Source organism: Bombus pascuorum, chromosome 14 (assembly GCF_905332965.1).
Source record: "Bombus pascuorum chromosome 14, iyBomPasc1.1, whole genome shotgun sequence".
Classification (NCBI taxonomy): domain Eukaryota; kingdom Metazoa; phylum Arthropoda; class Insecta; order Hymenoptera; family Apidae; genus Bombus; species Bombus pascuorum.
Window position 1 is genome coordinate 3,377,342 of NC_083501.1, and position 15,266 is coordinate 3,392,607.

At 38.7% G+C, this 15,266-nt stretch overlaps 1 protein-coding gene across 4 annotated transcripts in view; it reads left to right on the top strand.

Moving 5' to 3' along the window:
• Positions 1-15,266, top strand: part of LOC132914203 (IQ motif and SEC7 domain-containing protein 2) — a 142,397-nt gene that overhangs the window by 21,824 nt on the left and 105,307 nt on the right. The window contains exon 1 of one of the 4 annotated variants that reach the window (XM_060973103.1): positions 7,689-7,822. The exons of the other annotated variants lie outside the window; for them this stretch is intronic. The gene's annotated coding sequence lies outside the window, so the exon portion shown is untranslated. Of the gene's footprint in view, positions 1-7,688; positions 7,823-15,266 lie in introns of those variants that run through there. 4 annotated transcript variants of the gene reach the window in all.

The following is a 15,266-nucleotide window of genomic DNA, read 5'->3' on the forward strand; positions in this document are numbered from 1 at the left end:
AACCTAATGCTTCGTCAGAAAATAAATCTGTTATAAAATAAAATCTGTTATAAAATTCGCATTATAAAATCGCACAGGTCACCCTGTGTGCAAACGTGCGATTGAATCGGACGAAAAACGCGGTGCACTCAGCTTTTGGACTAGATGGGTGCTGAGGGGTGCCTAGTGTGCCAAAGGGTGGGGGGAGGTTCGTGAGAAAAAGCGAAGCGCACCCTTTGTCGCTGCGCGTAATTACGCGCGCACTTAAATGCCTTTGGCCACGCGAGTCCACGGGTTCGCCGACCTTTTTTTCCAATGCTTTCCCTCTCCTCGCCGGCTTTTCTCCGTTTCTCCTTCGCTTTCCTCTCCTTTTCTCTTTCGTTTATTGAAACGCTATGGCGAACAACGCTCTGCGCCGATCCTTTGTCCCCCGGAACTCTGTTCCTTCTTCTATCGCACACGTCCGTTTCGGGTCAGTTGGTGAATGAATCACTTGGATTAAAAGGCGTTTTGCCTGGTAATCTGATTAGGTGGTCGCCTTCAGCTGCACAGGACGTTTCAGAAACGTTGGCCAGAGATTTAGAAATTTATCATGCATCATCTATGTGTCGAAATGTAATGAGAAACATAATTCATATAAATATATATATATATATATATATTTATATATATATATATATATATACACGATAGTTGCAAAAGATATTTGCAATGATGTGTTTTTTTTTTATCGAGTTCTTTTATCTGTATTTTTCGTTTTTTTAATTTTCATAGCGTTAACCTTCCATCTGCACGCTGATTCTATTGCCCAATTAATCAGTTTCTCAATTTTTGTTGATATAAGAATTTACACAAAGTTAGACGAACGAAAGGAACAACGACGAACGTACAATTTTAAATGAAACTTTGAAACGGCTCGTTTGACCCAGCCTCGTGAGGTTTCTGCTAAAGCAAGTTTTATTTCCACTTGCAGAGGTTTCCGAGTTACGAAGGTTCCACTGTATTATCTCTTAGCTAACGTTACTCGGTTCTTTCGTAAAGCGTAACTTTCCAATTTAAAGATAAAATATCATAGACCTTCCGGAAGCTAAACTGACCGACTCCGGCTTTCGTAGATTTCTTCATTTAGTTTTACAGACAGGCTACATCAAGGTGAAACCAATCGCATTAAAATAAGAATATTGGGTTGGCAACTAAATGACTGCGGATTTTATCAATACCACCTAATGACAAAACCTGCAATCACTTAGTTGCCAAAACAATGTAACGACGTATTGTCGTTATATCGCGATCGTTCCAAGTCGATTGGATTCTCCTCGGTCTACCCTAACGCAAATAACGTTTTAATATACTTAAGAAAGAAACGTTTACTTGCACAAATGCACTTACCGTGCCAGCGGATGTTTGTACGAAGTTATGTTCCTTTCTTCTATTCGAAACACTCTGTATATGTAATTACGGGTTTTGTATTTTGTATTTTGTATCGTATCGCGCTGCGATGGTGGAAGATTGTGTGCAAGGGACGAGAGTGACGTTGCTGGATTTTGAGTTTAATTCGTGCAGGGTGGGCGAAGTGGAGAATGGAATGTTGGAGTTGTGCGTGGGGCAACAGGTTGGTGAACCAACTCTTTTTCAGTAGCGGCAGGATTTTTTAAGCTCTTTCGAAGACGCGTGCAGCGAAGTCGAAGACCACACTAAATCAGATTCTGTTCTTTAAGAATCTTTAAGAGATTCTCCTCAAGAAAGAAGAAGCTTTCTTCAAAAATACTTGGAGATATTCTACAGCAAAATATTATAACTAAATTAAGCAACAAATATTCATTACCTTTATCATGTTCGTTTCTATTGAAGTGGTCACAGGCTTACGAAGACGCGTGCAGCCAAGTCGAAGACCAAACTAAATCAAATTCTGTTCTCAAGAAAGAAGCTTTCTTTAAAAATACTTGGAGATATTCTACAGCAAATTATTATAACTAAATTAAGCAACAAATATTCATTACCTTTATCATGTTCGTTTTTATTGAAGTCGTCACCGCTTCTAAGAGAACTCTCCATCTGGTCTTTTTACTTTTCTCAAGCACTGAAGCCAGCGCGAAGACAGTGTATAGACAAAAGACTGAGACGAAGGCAGACCATAAACAGTAGATAGGCGACGATGGCTTTAGAGCTTTCAGTCATAGGATAACACTGCTAGCTTGCGGTTCGGTATCAGCTCAAATTATATTCCTACTTGTACTTATACTTCTGTATCAAAATATATTTTCTACTTTACAATTTATCAACGCGTTCCTCTGTTCATACATCTAGTAACCTCAACGGTTTCTGAATTATTGCCGAGGAAGGGGCGTAAAGTTTCAACGAAATTGAAAATCTGGCAGAACTTCAACGAACGAACATGTTGCCCTTTATCGAGCAGATAGGAAATATTTAACGAAGTATAAATGTTTCAGAGCGTTGTTCAACGCTGCAACCTACAAACTAATCAAAGTATGTAACTGATATCAGATTTTTGTTTTTTCGTGATTATTAAAAACGTGAAAGCGTTTGAGAATATTAACGTTTACCTTTGCTTTATCTTTTATACTTATTTATTCAGTAGATAACTGATAACAGATATACATAAAAGTTAATAAATAGTTCGATAGACGATAGATAGTAGATACATATGTGGAATAGTGAATATGTAGTACAGAAAAATAAGAGAAAAATAACATTGTTTGTTTGTTTGTATGTGTGTGTAGATGAATAAACGAGAATGCAAGGCAATAGGAAAAATAATCGTGAACCGAGTAATTTTTACAGCCAGGAGACTGAAAATAAACTATACTACTATTATTACTTATTTATTTACATTACGTTGTTGTAATTCCAATTAATTACGTGCTGCTACTACAAAATTAAATTACGATACTCGGATACGTATCTATTTAAAACTCGATCTTTCATGGAACGAAAACAACGTAAACGTTGACTTGTAAAGAAAGTTTTCAAGCAAATAGAGCCATCCTATTCATCGAACAAATAGAACCACGTTGACATACTTTCGCAAAGATGTTGGACCAGGATCCACGCTGAAGTTCAAACCAATTTCAACTTCCAACTGTTAATCTATTTGCCCGTGCTAGCCAGCTTTTGAATCTTTACGGGACGACTTCCGAATGGAACGCCTTACCAAACTCTCTTTCCCTGTTTTCCATGAAAAATCCACAGGGAAACGACGAAGCACGTTAGCTTCCTGCTTCTTTGAACTCTATCTTCTAAGTAACCAACCGACTACGATTTTCGACTATTCGCGAACCAACAACTTTCTTCTTGGATTCTCGGTAGCTTTTATGTTCGCTTCTGCGAGCCTAATCCTTTCGCTGCTATCGGTTTTAGAGAATGTTTCGAAGTTACATCATAGCCATAGTCAATCACGGTTACATTCGATCGTCGTAATGCTCATAGAACTATCGTAGTCGCTGAAACTCGAACTGTATATTAGGATCGTGAGCGACTATTGGGTTAGCAATTAGGCGATTGCGGATTTTGTCAATAATGATCCGTTGCCACCCAGTATAATCATAGAATAAATCACGGGCGTTTAATTAATAGATAGACTGGCTACTAAACGTAATTAGGTTGTGTGAAAAGTTTCTTCCGTTTCATAAGGAAATAGACGAACAACAGTTCGATCGACAGTTCATTTTTGTTCACGCGTAGAAACGCTTCTTTATAGCGACTATAGTCGGAATTTGTCAAGCGTGCGACGTGGCTGCAACTGGCGAAAGAAAAGAAAGAGGAAAAAGTTGCAACTTTTGCTCATCGAAAATCTATTTCTCGACACATCGATCAGCTTGCTTTTCCTGCCTCTCAGCAGACGACTGAGCTTCGATTTTGTGTGCAAGCCTGACACTCGAGATAAAGAGAGATAAGCGAGCAGGATGGCCAATGGTAGTCGAGGTCGAACCCTTTCGGCTGCGCTCGAATAAAAGGGTTAAAGCCAACGTGTACACGAGTAGGCGTTGTAAATATTTGCGCGATTGCTCCCGCGGGAATTGCCCGGCGAAGAGAGAAGAGCCGTTTTGCATCCGGCGTTGTATCTCGACGATCGCTTCGCTTCCACACTCTCTCGTTTCTCCTTTTCCGTGTATCCTACGACGATGTGGGTGACACACGTTCTCCGCAGCCAAGCGACCATACAACGCCATACAATCTGTTATACAATGCCACTACGATAATCGTTTGCGTGGAATATACAGCGCGATAGAATCGACATTTTATTGGGTTAGATGAAATTGCACAAGAGTCGCTGGCTCTGGGTTACAGGGATTATCGTCGCGAACAGGCGTCGGTTTTAGAGATTATTGCCAACTTTGGTTCTGCCTACAATTCTCTTTTTACGGCTTGCGTAAATCGAGTGCCGAAGAGATTTTTCATTTTGTGTTTTCAGAAAAATTTTAACCGATATTTTCAAGTAACTTTGACAGATAAAAATTATCGCAAGCGAAAGAACAGGTTAAATAGGATAGATAGTTTGGTATAGGTTGAATAATTGCGAAGGAAATTTGTTAAAGTATCGCATTTGGAACATGTTTTTGGAGCGTTACGAAAGTAACGTATATTATTAATTTTTATTACTTGGAACAGGAATTCTTGTCGCAGAACGTGAGATCGTTAGTTTTAGAAATTACTGCCAACTTTGGATTTTCATTTTAGAATCTTGTTCCGGGTGTGGGAGCAACGACCTGCAAAATTTCCTACCTTTCCGATACGAACTTGTAATTTTCACTCTAGAAAATTGAAGGTCTGTTTCTTCGGTCTTTGACCAAATCGCAAAATCTTTTTACTCGGCTAAATACTACGAATTATATTATATTATAATTTCTCTACTGTTCGTTAATTTTACAATCATCGATTGTACCTGATTCTTACGCTTATCAACTAGTTAGCTGTTTTTGACGAGTATATTCGTCGGCGTGATAGACGAGTATATTCGTCGGCGTGATAGACGAGTATATTCGTCAGCGTGATAGACGAGTATATTCGTCAGCGTGATTGACGAGTATACTCGTCACGAAGAAATGGCGATATTCCGCGTCAGGACGAGTATACTCGTCACGCGTAAAAAGTAGTTAGAATTTGCCGTTTATTTAGTAATCGCGGTAAATCGGCATAAGAAAATTGAAAAATAAAACGGTCATTTCGCTACGACTGAATTCTATATTATAACAGCCACGAGTACGCTGCGCTTGACGAGTATGCTCGTCGTCGATTACTTTTTCCCACACATTTTACGTACACGCTTCCCAAAGAGGTCGCAACAGCCAACTAGTTAATTATCGCAAAAAGCTGATTGCAATTCTCTGGAAGACTTTGACTCCTACAGTCGCGACGATGACTAATAGCGATTGAGATTGGATTTCTTCGTACCGCGCTAAACACTATTCAGTGTTTCATCATAGTGTATTAACGTCTCATCAGTCACCTACTCGTACATGCTAGATCCTAATCTGGTCAGGGTTTCAGCAATCGTAATCGGCACAATGTTACGAGTTTCGACTTTCAACGTATACGTTGTCGTATCCTCGTCGCTCACCACTCGCGTTTCTCGATGATCGGTATCGGGATTTTCGAGTAACAGCGATAAAAGCAAGTGATTCTCATGAATTTCTTCTGGACTAATTACCGGTCGTACGGGACTAGATCTCCTTGACACGTAAATATAACGTTGAGACGCGAGCGTAGTATTTTTTAGGGCTTTGATTCTTGCGATTTATTAACTTTTTAAACTACCACGTTATTTATAACTTACAGTAAACTAGTACGCACGATAGTCGAAGAACTAATCGATTAAACAGTGGCCTGTTTGCTTTTGACGAGTATACTCGTCATGAATTTCCAACGACTGTTATTGTGAACTTAAAAATTGCCAGAAAATAATGTGCCGCGCAAAACAATTCGGTGGAATAGCAGATGTTCGCAATGTAATTGCGTAAAGTGCACAAACGAGGGTGCATTGAGGAAAATGATAAAATAATTTATAAAAAAAAGATTTATACGCAGCGTAATCGATATACCAAAGAGAATAATCGAATAAATCGTTTCCTATAAAATAAAATAAAAATTTGTAGTCTTCGTAGCGAATGATAGTTTCTTATTTCACGCGACGAGTATACGCGTGGAAGGCGGTTAACCAGTTAAGACTAATAAATATCACACTGTTTGATGTTCTTAGGTGAATTTTTGGGTGAGGCGATGATAGACGATGTGACACGAAGTTGGCAATGCGTGCCCGTGTGTTGGACGTGTCCATGGACACGAGAGAAAGGAGAAAGAGAAATTCGTGGGGGACAAAAGGGACGCGTCTGGACGGCGCAGGCTCGGAGTATGGGCGTCGCGACGCTTCCTCGTCCCCTCGTCAGTGCCGCTCTAACGATTCACGAGTCGTGCTTTCGCCATTCACCGCGAAATACTCGTCTCGATCTCTTTTCTCTCCTCTGTTTCCATCTCTCAGATACGCACACGTATACAAGTATACGTATATATGTACACACGTATGTGACGGTTGTTATGAAAGTGGCGTAACTCGCGTACGTAATTCCTCGTTTCGAAATAATTTCGTTGCACTTGAAGATGTTTTCTTACGAAAGGATATCTCGTCTCTTTAATAATAATTTCTAGCTCTTTTATATAATATATTATACATGTATATATATACACACATATATATATATCTTGATATTGATCAGGATATTTACTGCAAGTAAAAAGTTATATTTCACAGAGAAAAAGTATTTAAATAGTCGACTGATAACTATAATATCGACAATCCTGGATACTCACTCATTGGCACCATGTATATTTCGATATTGATCAAGACGTATACAGGGTCCTGACCGTGTAACATGTACAAACGAGAATGATTTCTCACGGAATGATAGCCAGAGCTACGGAATAAAATTTTCTTTTCTTTCTTTTTTTTTTTTTTTCTTTTTTTGAGAAAATCATTAAATGGAGATTCTCATGAAACGAAGACAGCTAAGTCTGGACTACCGGGCGCGAATCGATAGTTGACAGAGGATCTTTCTACGCGTGAAGATACGTCGTGAACGTAACTAATTTTGCTCGCAACACGCTTTGTCTACGAGAAAAACAAATTCGAATATTTATCGTACGCGTGTACTTAACCAACTGGGAAACGACGTCCAAACTTCGTCCTCTCGAAAGTGAATTAAGCGAAACGTTATTTTCTTTCACGTCTTTCGCTCCATGTCTCCTACTTGTTTTCGTACGTAGAATAATTCGTCGCTAAAGATAATTTATTCGTATCCGCTTGCGTTTACAAAGATAGAACAGCGGAAGTATACTTGGCAAATTTTCAAAGTCGATCATTCTCTGTAGGACCAAGTGAATTCGGATGAAAAGAGCGTGTCCTTCGTATTGGGTCGGCAACTAAGTGATCGCGGAATTTGCCATTAGGTGGCATTGACAAAATCCGCAATCACTTAGTTGCCAAGCCAATTCTTTCGGTTATCTCGCAAGGAATAAAAACACGATCTCGTCTGTACGTGTTATTCGCACGGAGCCTGTATAATATCGATCAGCGACGTTTCTTTCTATCTTGTACCGTTTTACAGTTACGTACAGCTTGTCCTAGTTACGTGGGACACCCTGTAGAGTCTGCTTTTCGGTCTGGCTCCTCTGTCTCTTTGCGTCTGAACGCATACGCGCACGCGATCTCGTAGACAGCTTCTAACACCTGTGCACACATGAGGCACACCTGCGTGCCTCTCATACGCGCGTGCACGTGCGGACAAGCGTAGGCGTGCTCTTCCAACGACCCTCGCTACATCGCTGCCCGGTAAGATCGTCACTTTGTGTCGCTGTTGTTGTGTCTACGTGTATACGATTTCGGTTTATAAAGTCGGTGCAGACGAGACGAGCAAACGTCAAGTCGCGCAAGTGTCACAATTTCTCACACAATGATATTCGTTGGCTGGAAAATTGCTTGTGGCTGAAGTTACTTTTGTTGCTCGAACGATTTCATCGCTAACTTACTTCCGATGAAATTTCGTCGATTCGAGGGTAGAAAATCGAGGGACTTTTCGATGATTAGCTGAGAAAAGACACACGATAATAAAAAAAGAAATTGTTTTGATTTGTTTTACTTTATGGGTTTAAAATGAAAAATACTCGAAACACGTCGCGATCATTCGAAGAACGTAACAGACGAAAGTCGTCAGAAGTAACGGGGAGTCGTTTTCAAAGAGCTCGATTATCGTCGATCGACGTGGAAAGCAGAAATTGTTTCTTAGTTTGCATGCGGCATTTTTCAGATTTTTCCACGCTGCTGTGTCCTTCCCCGATGTTTTTCCATAGTTCGCTCGTTGTTTCGTGGAAATCTGTGCCGTTTCTTGATACGTTCACTGCTACTGACATTGCTGACGTAGGATCATTGAATTTTGTACGACGATCAAGATAAAATAAATTTCTTGGAAAATGTTCGTCAATGCGAACCACTTGGATAACATTGTCAGAGAAATAAACGTGCAAATACGACATGGCATTTTGAAAAAATTAAACGTCCTTGTTTTATACATGCAGATTTTCATGCAAATTCGAAAGTGCATTGAATACACGTAATGTGAAAAAATATACTAAACATCCAAAGTATACTGCTTTTTGCAACACGTTATATGTAAAACAATCTTCTGTCAAGATTTTCCATTTTTAATTACATTATGCAAAATATGAATTCGCATAAGAATCTGCAATCTACTTAGCTTGAAAGTGCAAAATTGCAGAAACTGCACATAATATGAAAAGGTGTACAAAACATTCAAAGTATACTGCTTTTTGCAACACGTTATATGTAAAACAATCTTCTGTCAGGATTTTGCATTTTTAATTACATTATGCAAAATATGAATTCGCATAAGACTCTGCAATCTACTTAGCTTGAAAGTGCAAAATTGCAGGAACTGCACATAATATGAAAAAGTATGCAAAACATTCAAAGTATAATGTTTTCTATGATTCGAAACAGGAATAATTTTCTGCCAAGATTTTGCATTTTTAATTATATTCTGAAAAATATGAATTCGCATAATAATCCGCAATCTACTTGCAAGTGGGAAGCTTGAAAGTGCAAAATTGCAGGAACTGCACATAACATGAAAAAGTATATGAAACATCCACAGTATACTGCTTTTTACAACATGTTATATGTAAAACAATCTTCTGTCAAGATTTTCCATTTTTAATTATATTCTGAAAAATATGAATTCGCATAAGAATCCGCAATCTACCTGCAAGTGGGAAGCTTGAAAGTGCAAAATTGCAGAAACTGCACATAATATGAAAAAGTATGCGAAACATTCAAAGTATACTACTTTTTACAACACGTTATATGTAAAACAATCTTCTGTCAAGATTTTCCATTTTTAATTACATTATGCAAAATATGAATTCGCATAAGACTCTGCAATCTACTTAGCTTGAAAGTGCAAAATTGCAGGAACTGCACATAATATGAAAAAGTATGCGAAACATTCAAAGTATAGTGCTTTCTATAATACGTAACAGGTAGAATAATTTTCTACCATGATTTCGCATTTTTAATTACATTCTGAAAAATATGAATTTGCATGAAAAATGCACAGTGAACTCGTAATGCTATATATTTCCATATAAAATAAATGTAAAATTCTCGTGGCAGTGAACGTGTTAATTGTTCGCTAAATTGATGTTGTTTGTCATTGTTTACTATTGTTGCACTGTATATTGGATTATGTGTACAGGAAATGGATATGGCGATAATTTGATGATCGGTCCCTTGCTGCACGATTAATGCGTTACTTATTGCGTGTACGTTATACATGCAGAAATTTCAGCGAAATGAGCTCGATTAGGTTAATAGCGAGACCGAGTGTGGACAAGACTGGAGATTTGGAGATAGTGTCGAGAGGTGGAGAACTCGAAGGAAGATCCTAAAGCGATTTGGCAGAGAATTGTACTTTTGGGCAAGCAGTATCTGCGATAAGGAAACGTTATCGCGTGAGATTAATTGGCTGTAAAAGCAGATTGTGAGATTAGATTTCTGTTTAAGTTTGGGCAGAGACGAATGTTTCAGAGAATTGTTCGAGATGTCTAGAATCAGGCAAACGTAGATTAATTTCAAATTAAACAAACGTTGATACGCTTTGAATGCTCTGGATTATTTGTTATTATCTTTAAATTATGCGACTTTCAAATTTTTCGCAAGTAAACGTTCTTCCTACTGTTGGTGTCTTCTTTAATCGGTTCGCTGTTTCTCACGAGTATACTCGTCAAGAAGAAATGGCAATATTTTGCGTTACGACGAACTCCGTCGGTAATAAAATTGGAAAATAAAACAGCCATTTCGTCACAACTTGATTCAACGTTATTGGTTGGTAACTAAATGATTGCGGATTTCGTCATTTGGTGGTATGGACAAAGTCCGCAATCACTTAGTTGCCAACCTAATATAAATCAGCGCTCCGAGTGGAGATACTTGCAAACACTTGTCGCTCGTCGGTACAAATACGGTCTGTTTGTAAAACGAGAGCGACGATTTCGCTGAATTACGACCTCTGTCGGTCAGATAACGCTAAATTAGGGGATAAAGAACAAACACGCGATTGTCGTTGGCCAATTGCCGGCTTAACGAGGTGTGCAGAAAAGTCGAACGACGCGTCATGGAGAATACCTAACGAGTTTCACTTGGACAAGGGCAGTTCTCTGTGACGAGCTCTTCTTACAACTTTTTCTCCTCTCTTTTATGCTTCTTTGGCTTTTTTCGCCTGCAGGCAATCGTAAATCGTAACCAAGATCGATTACATTCTTATTCGCTCGTGATTAATCGACCGTCTTAACTTCGCTGATTAATCGATCCTTTAATTGGAAATTAAATCGCCGATTCGAATTTTGTTATCAGTTGGTTTGAACTTTATTTATTATTTTAGTTATCTCTCGGTTAGAATTTCAGTCTGCGAAGAGTAAAAAATTCTGCTGGCTGATCCATCGTTCGTAACGTAAAAATCAACGTAATTATCGATACAATTATTGATACAATTGACATAAAAGTCATAGTCAACTACCGTTCAATAAAACGGGAGAAAAAGCAACGGATACTATCAACAAAATGTGAATCCGTTTTTACAGTGGACGCTTGAATAATATGAAATTATTGTCGATATGGGTTGGCAACTAAGGCGCAATCACTTAGTTGCCAACCTAATATTAGATACGATATTGGTCGCTGGTAAAGTTGTTTCCTATTTTTAAGGAATTTAACAAAATAATAAATGTTCCTTGGTATCTGTCCATCGGAGAAATTGTTCTCAAGCGTATCACGCTAAACAACGTCACTATCTTTGAATATGTTCGTTGATCTTGAATAAGATGTCGCACTCGTTAGACGCTGCTCGGACAGTTCGTTCCGATTTCTAACTCCTTGGTCGATGTAAAAAATCATACGGAGAAGTTTCCGTTCGAAAAATACGAGGAGTTCCGCAAGCATGGAACATCTCGGAATTGCGTGAACGATGGAGGAAGCCTGTGGAACGAAATGGCAGCTATATAATTCGACAAATATGTTTTGAATGGAAATTTAAATCGAAATGAAATTTCCGAGCTCGGTCGACCTTCTAACGATCTCCTGACTATATGCCCGTCATAGGTTAGCGTACGATCCTCAAAATTTTAATATCCAGAACGTTTGTTGCTATCGTAGCATATCTGTTTCTATACGCTGGACCGCGTCTTGATTAGATCGCGGATTTTTTCCATTCGTTACGAGAGCGTGCGCGAACTAGCGCAAATAAAACGCAAAAAGTACGGAAAGACATTCGCGGAGGATAGCGTACGTACGCGAGGAAATAAAATGGAAGAAATAAATAAGACGTTGACGACGAACGAGCACGAATAAAGAGTCGTATTCTTATTCGAGTTGTATTTGCTTACGAGTGCCTCTAGAAATACGAATTTGCATAAGTATTCGTAGTTGAACGATAATCGCGGAGAGGGAGAAATTGCGGGATATTTTTATTGCGATTTTTTATCGGAAGAGCAGGCGGAGAAGAGTATTGATTCGTGATAACGGATATTTGCAGTAAATACGAAAGAGCTTGAAATTGCTGGAAGCTGGAAAAGAAACGATAACACCGTCGTAGAAGTAATTTGTTTCTGATAACGATAACGCAGATATTTTTCTCACTGAAAAATATTTCGCGGCCGGAATCGATGGAGAAATTGGAATCGTCGAAATTATCCGGAAAATACTTGGCCTCCAGCGGCGTGAAAAACTTCCGCGTCAATTCACCGGCACTGTACCAGCACAGCGGATACTGAAGTCGTTTTATAGGAAATATTTCTTAAAAAACGCTCATCTCCGAGCGTCTCTAAAATAAACACGGAGAAAGCACTGTTTATCGAAGAGTTTCTCGCGCAAAGAAAAGAGTTTCGCAACGTGGAACGTGTTCGACGAATCTTCGTCGTTGGAAAATTCTCTGCGTTTGTGCTTAGCTGATGGAAGCATCGTAGATGTAAAAAAATAAAACGCAGCGATTCTAGCGTCAGAAATTTCGAAAAGAAAAAAAAAAAAAAAGAAATTATTCTCTAAATTTCACTCAGATACGAGAGAAGTCCCACTGTCGGAATTTTTGAGAAAATTATTTATTTATTTCGACTAGATTTAACTTTCTTACCGTGCAAACAATTTTTATAGAATTAGAAGATATAGAAGATTCCTAAAGAGTATTACGTTAGAAATGTTTTGGGAATTTTACTTGAAATTATTTTTATTATTCATTTATTTATTTATTTATCTAGGTCACGTTGACCCATTTCGCTCATTGGCAACCATATGTCGCAGTTACGTGACAGTGATTACGTAAGGTTACAGGCTAAATCGTACATTAAGTTAAATCGAACGAAACATTATTTACATGCTTTGAAAACATGGCTACATTCGTACAATAATCTCATGGTTTACGTATACTATAATAACCTTATACTATGTACAATAACAGCAGTCGCTTCTGCAGGATTTTCGTTAATTTGGCACCATCTTCTTTCGCGTTGATATATTGGGTTGGCAACACTTAGTTGCCAACGCAATACATTCGCTACACATTGTCTTACTTCTTCGACAAGCAAACACGTGTAAAGCTTGTACGACCGATTCACGATCTAGTTAAGACTATTCGATGTTTCCTGTCAAACGATAGTAGTAGTAGCAGGACATATTTTTTATAAGTATCGTTTCTAACGATATACGTAATAATCGATGTATCCAAGCGATGTACGTAACTGTTGGGTGTCTCTGTTTCAAACGACGAGACTTCGCCGGAAACGAGAGAAAAAACGTTACGAAAAATGTTAAGAAGAATGTGAACCGAGGAAAGACATAAACGTAGGTTGTGCGAACACTTTGTATAAAAGTTAGGCGAAAAGTATGAAAACTGGTGGATTCGAGTTGAGACTTTGTGTTTACATTTCGAAATGTCTCCTGCTTTCGAACGTACATATAGTTGAAGGATCGAGTTTCTCCGAATTTCATGCTCGTTTTCCTCATAAAATCACCGAACACAACGTGAATCTTTTTTGCCGGTTTTTGTCTCGAATTTCTCGATCGTGCGACGCGCTATCGCGTTTAACGTTCCACGCGGACGAAAGTGTATGACGCGGCGATCTTGCGGGTCAAACGTGTCGACGATATCGATACATCTTCCATCATAACGTTTGTCTATATTTTTGTCGTAACTTTTTTATAAAGCGTTTGCATTTTTATAAACCGGCGTTTGCGTGTAACATTTTTTTTTAAATTTCTTTTCGTAGACTAAACTTCATGGAACAAAGTTCGATCGTTTAAAATTGAGACAACCTGTATAACGTAGATGAATTTCTATGAATTACTTGAATGATGCTTGAGAATTTTACGTATCGATACATCAACCACGATAACGTTCGTCTGTAGGTATATTTTTCTCATAATTCTTTTTACAAAGCGTTTGTGGACCTATGTTTGCGTATAACGTTTGAGCATTTAAAATGAAGACACCTTGTATAACGTAGAACGCAAACGAACTTGCACGAATAATTTCAATGACGCTCAAGAGCTTTTTCGAGTGACTTTAGGGCCTCTTTATGGTAGGCCGATATACTTGGATTACCACTTACTGAATTTGCTGCATCACTTGCCATTCTGTCAGCGCCCTCTCTCTCTTTCTCTCTCTCTCTCTCTCTCTCTCGTTTTATTCAATTTTTATACGAGATGCGACACACCCAAACAAGATCCGAGTGACTCGTTCGTTCAGTATAATTTCATATTACTTACCAGTAATTAGTTTAATAATTGAATTCGCAGATTCGGTGACTCGCAGAGTCGAAAGTAATCTGACGTAGCGGTTTTTAACACTTTATCGGTCATAGCCGATTAATCGGTTTTTTGTCGCCAGCGCTTATCGACCGATAGCCTATTAATCAGCTTTTTGTCGTTGACAACCTTTCTCATTATTTAAGCAATAATTTGTTATTTAGTACTAAGATACTTTGCTTGTTTGCGTCAGTTACGTTGCTTTGTAAGCTCCTCCCACAGTTTTATACCAATTTGAAAAACTTATCGTTCGCGATGAAAGAAAAGAATGGTATTGGAGAGTCTAAACTGAAACAGAGCCGACGCCCGGGACAATCTGCAGCTGAGCTGCCGGTCGGACGTGCGTATGCTGTTGGACCGCTAGCGGTCGGTAAAGTGTTAATATCGTTGGCGCTTTTTTATTTGAAATAATTCTCAAAGCCTGGAATGTCGCGATAACGTGGAAATTACCGTATTAAAAATAGTATTAAATCGTATATGAAAGTTATATCTAAGGAAAAGAGTCGTATAAACTTTGCCGAATGATCCGAATTGGTGCGAGAATATTCCGACGCGGCAGATCTGATCCATCGAAAAGCAGGAACTCGATCGTTTCCATAATCCGAAACTTCCATTAAATTCTCGTTAACGAACGAACGGAAGAAAAGGAAGGAAAAGAAACAAAGGAGGAAAGAAAATCAATACGAACATAAAAATGATATCAAAAGGAAGGATAAAACATGGCCAACATAAAAAAAAAGTTGGACGAAGCAATTTCCAGACGAAGGAACGTTGCGCGAACGAACGCTGAAAGAAGGCTGAAAGTTTGCCGTGTGATTATTTTTTAAATAACGTCGTTTAGAGCGAAGCGCGGAAAATCAGGGTCGAGGGAAATGCAGATGCCCGAAACAATTGGCGGTGTTGAAAT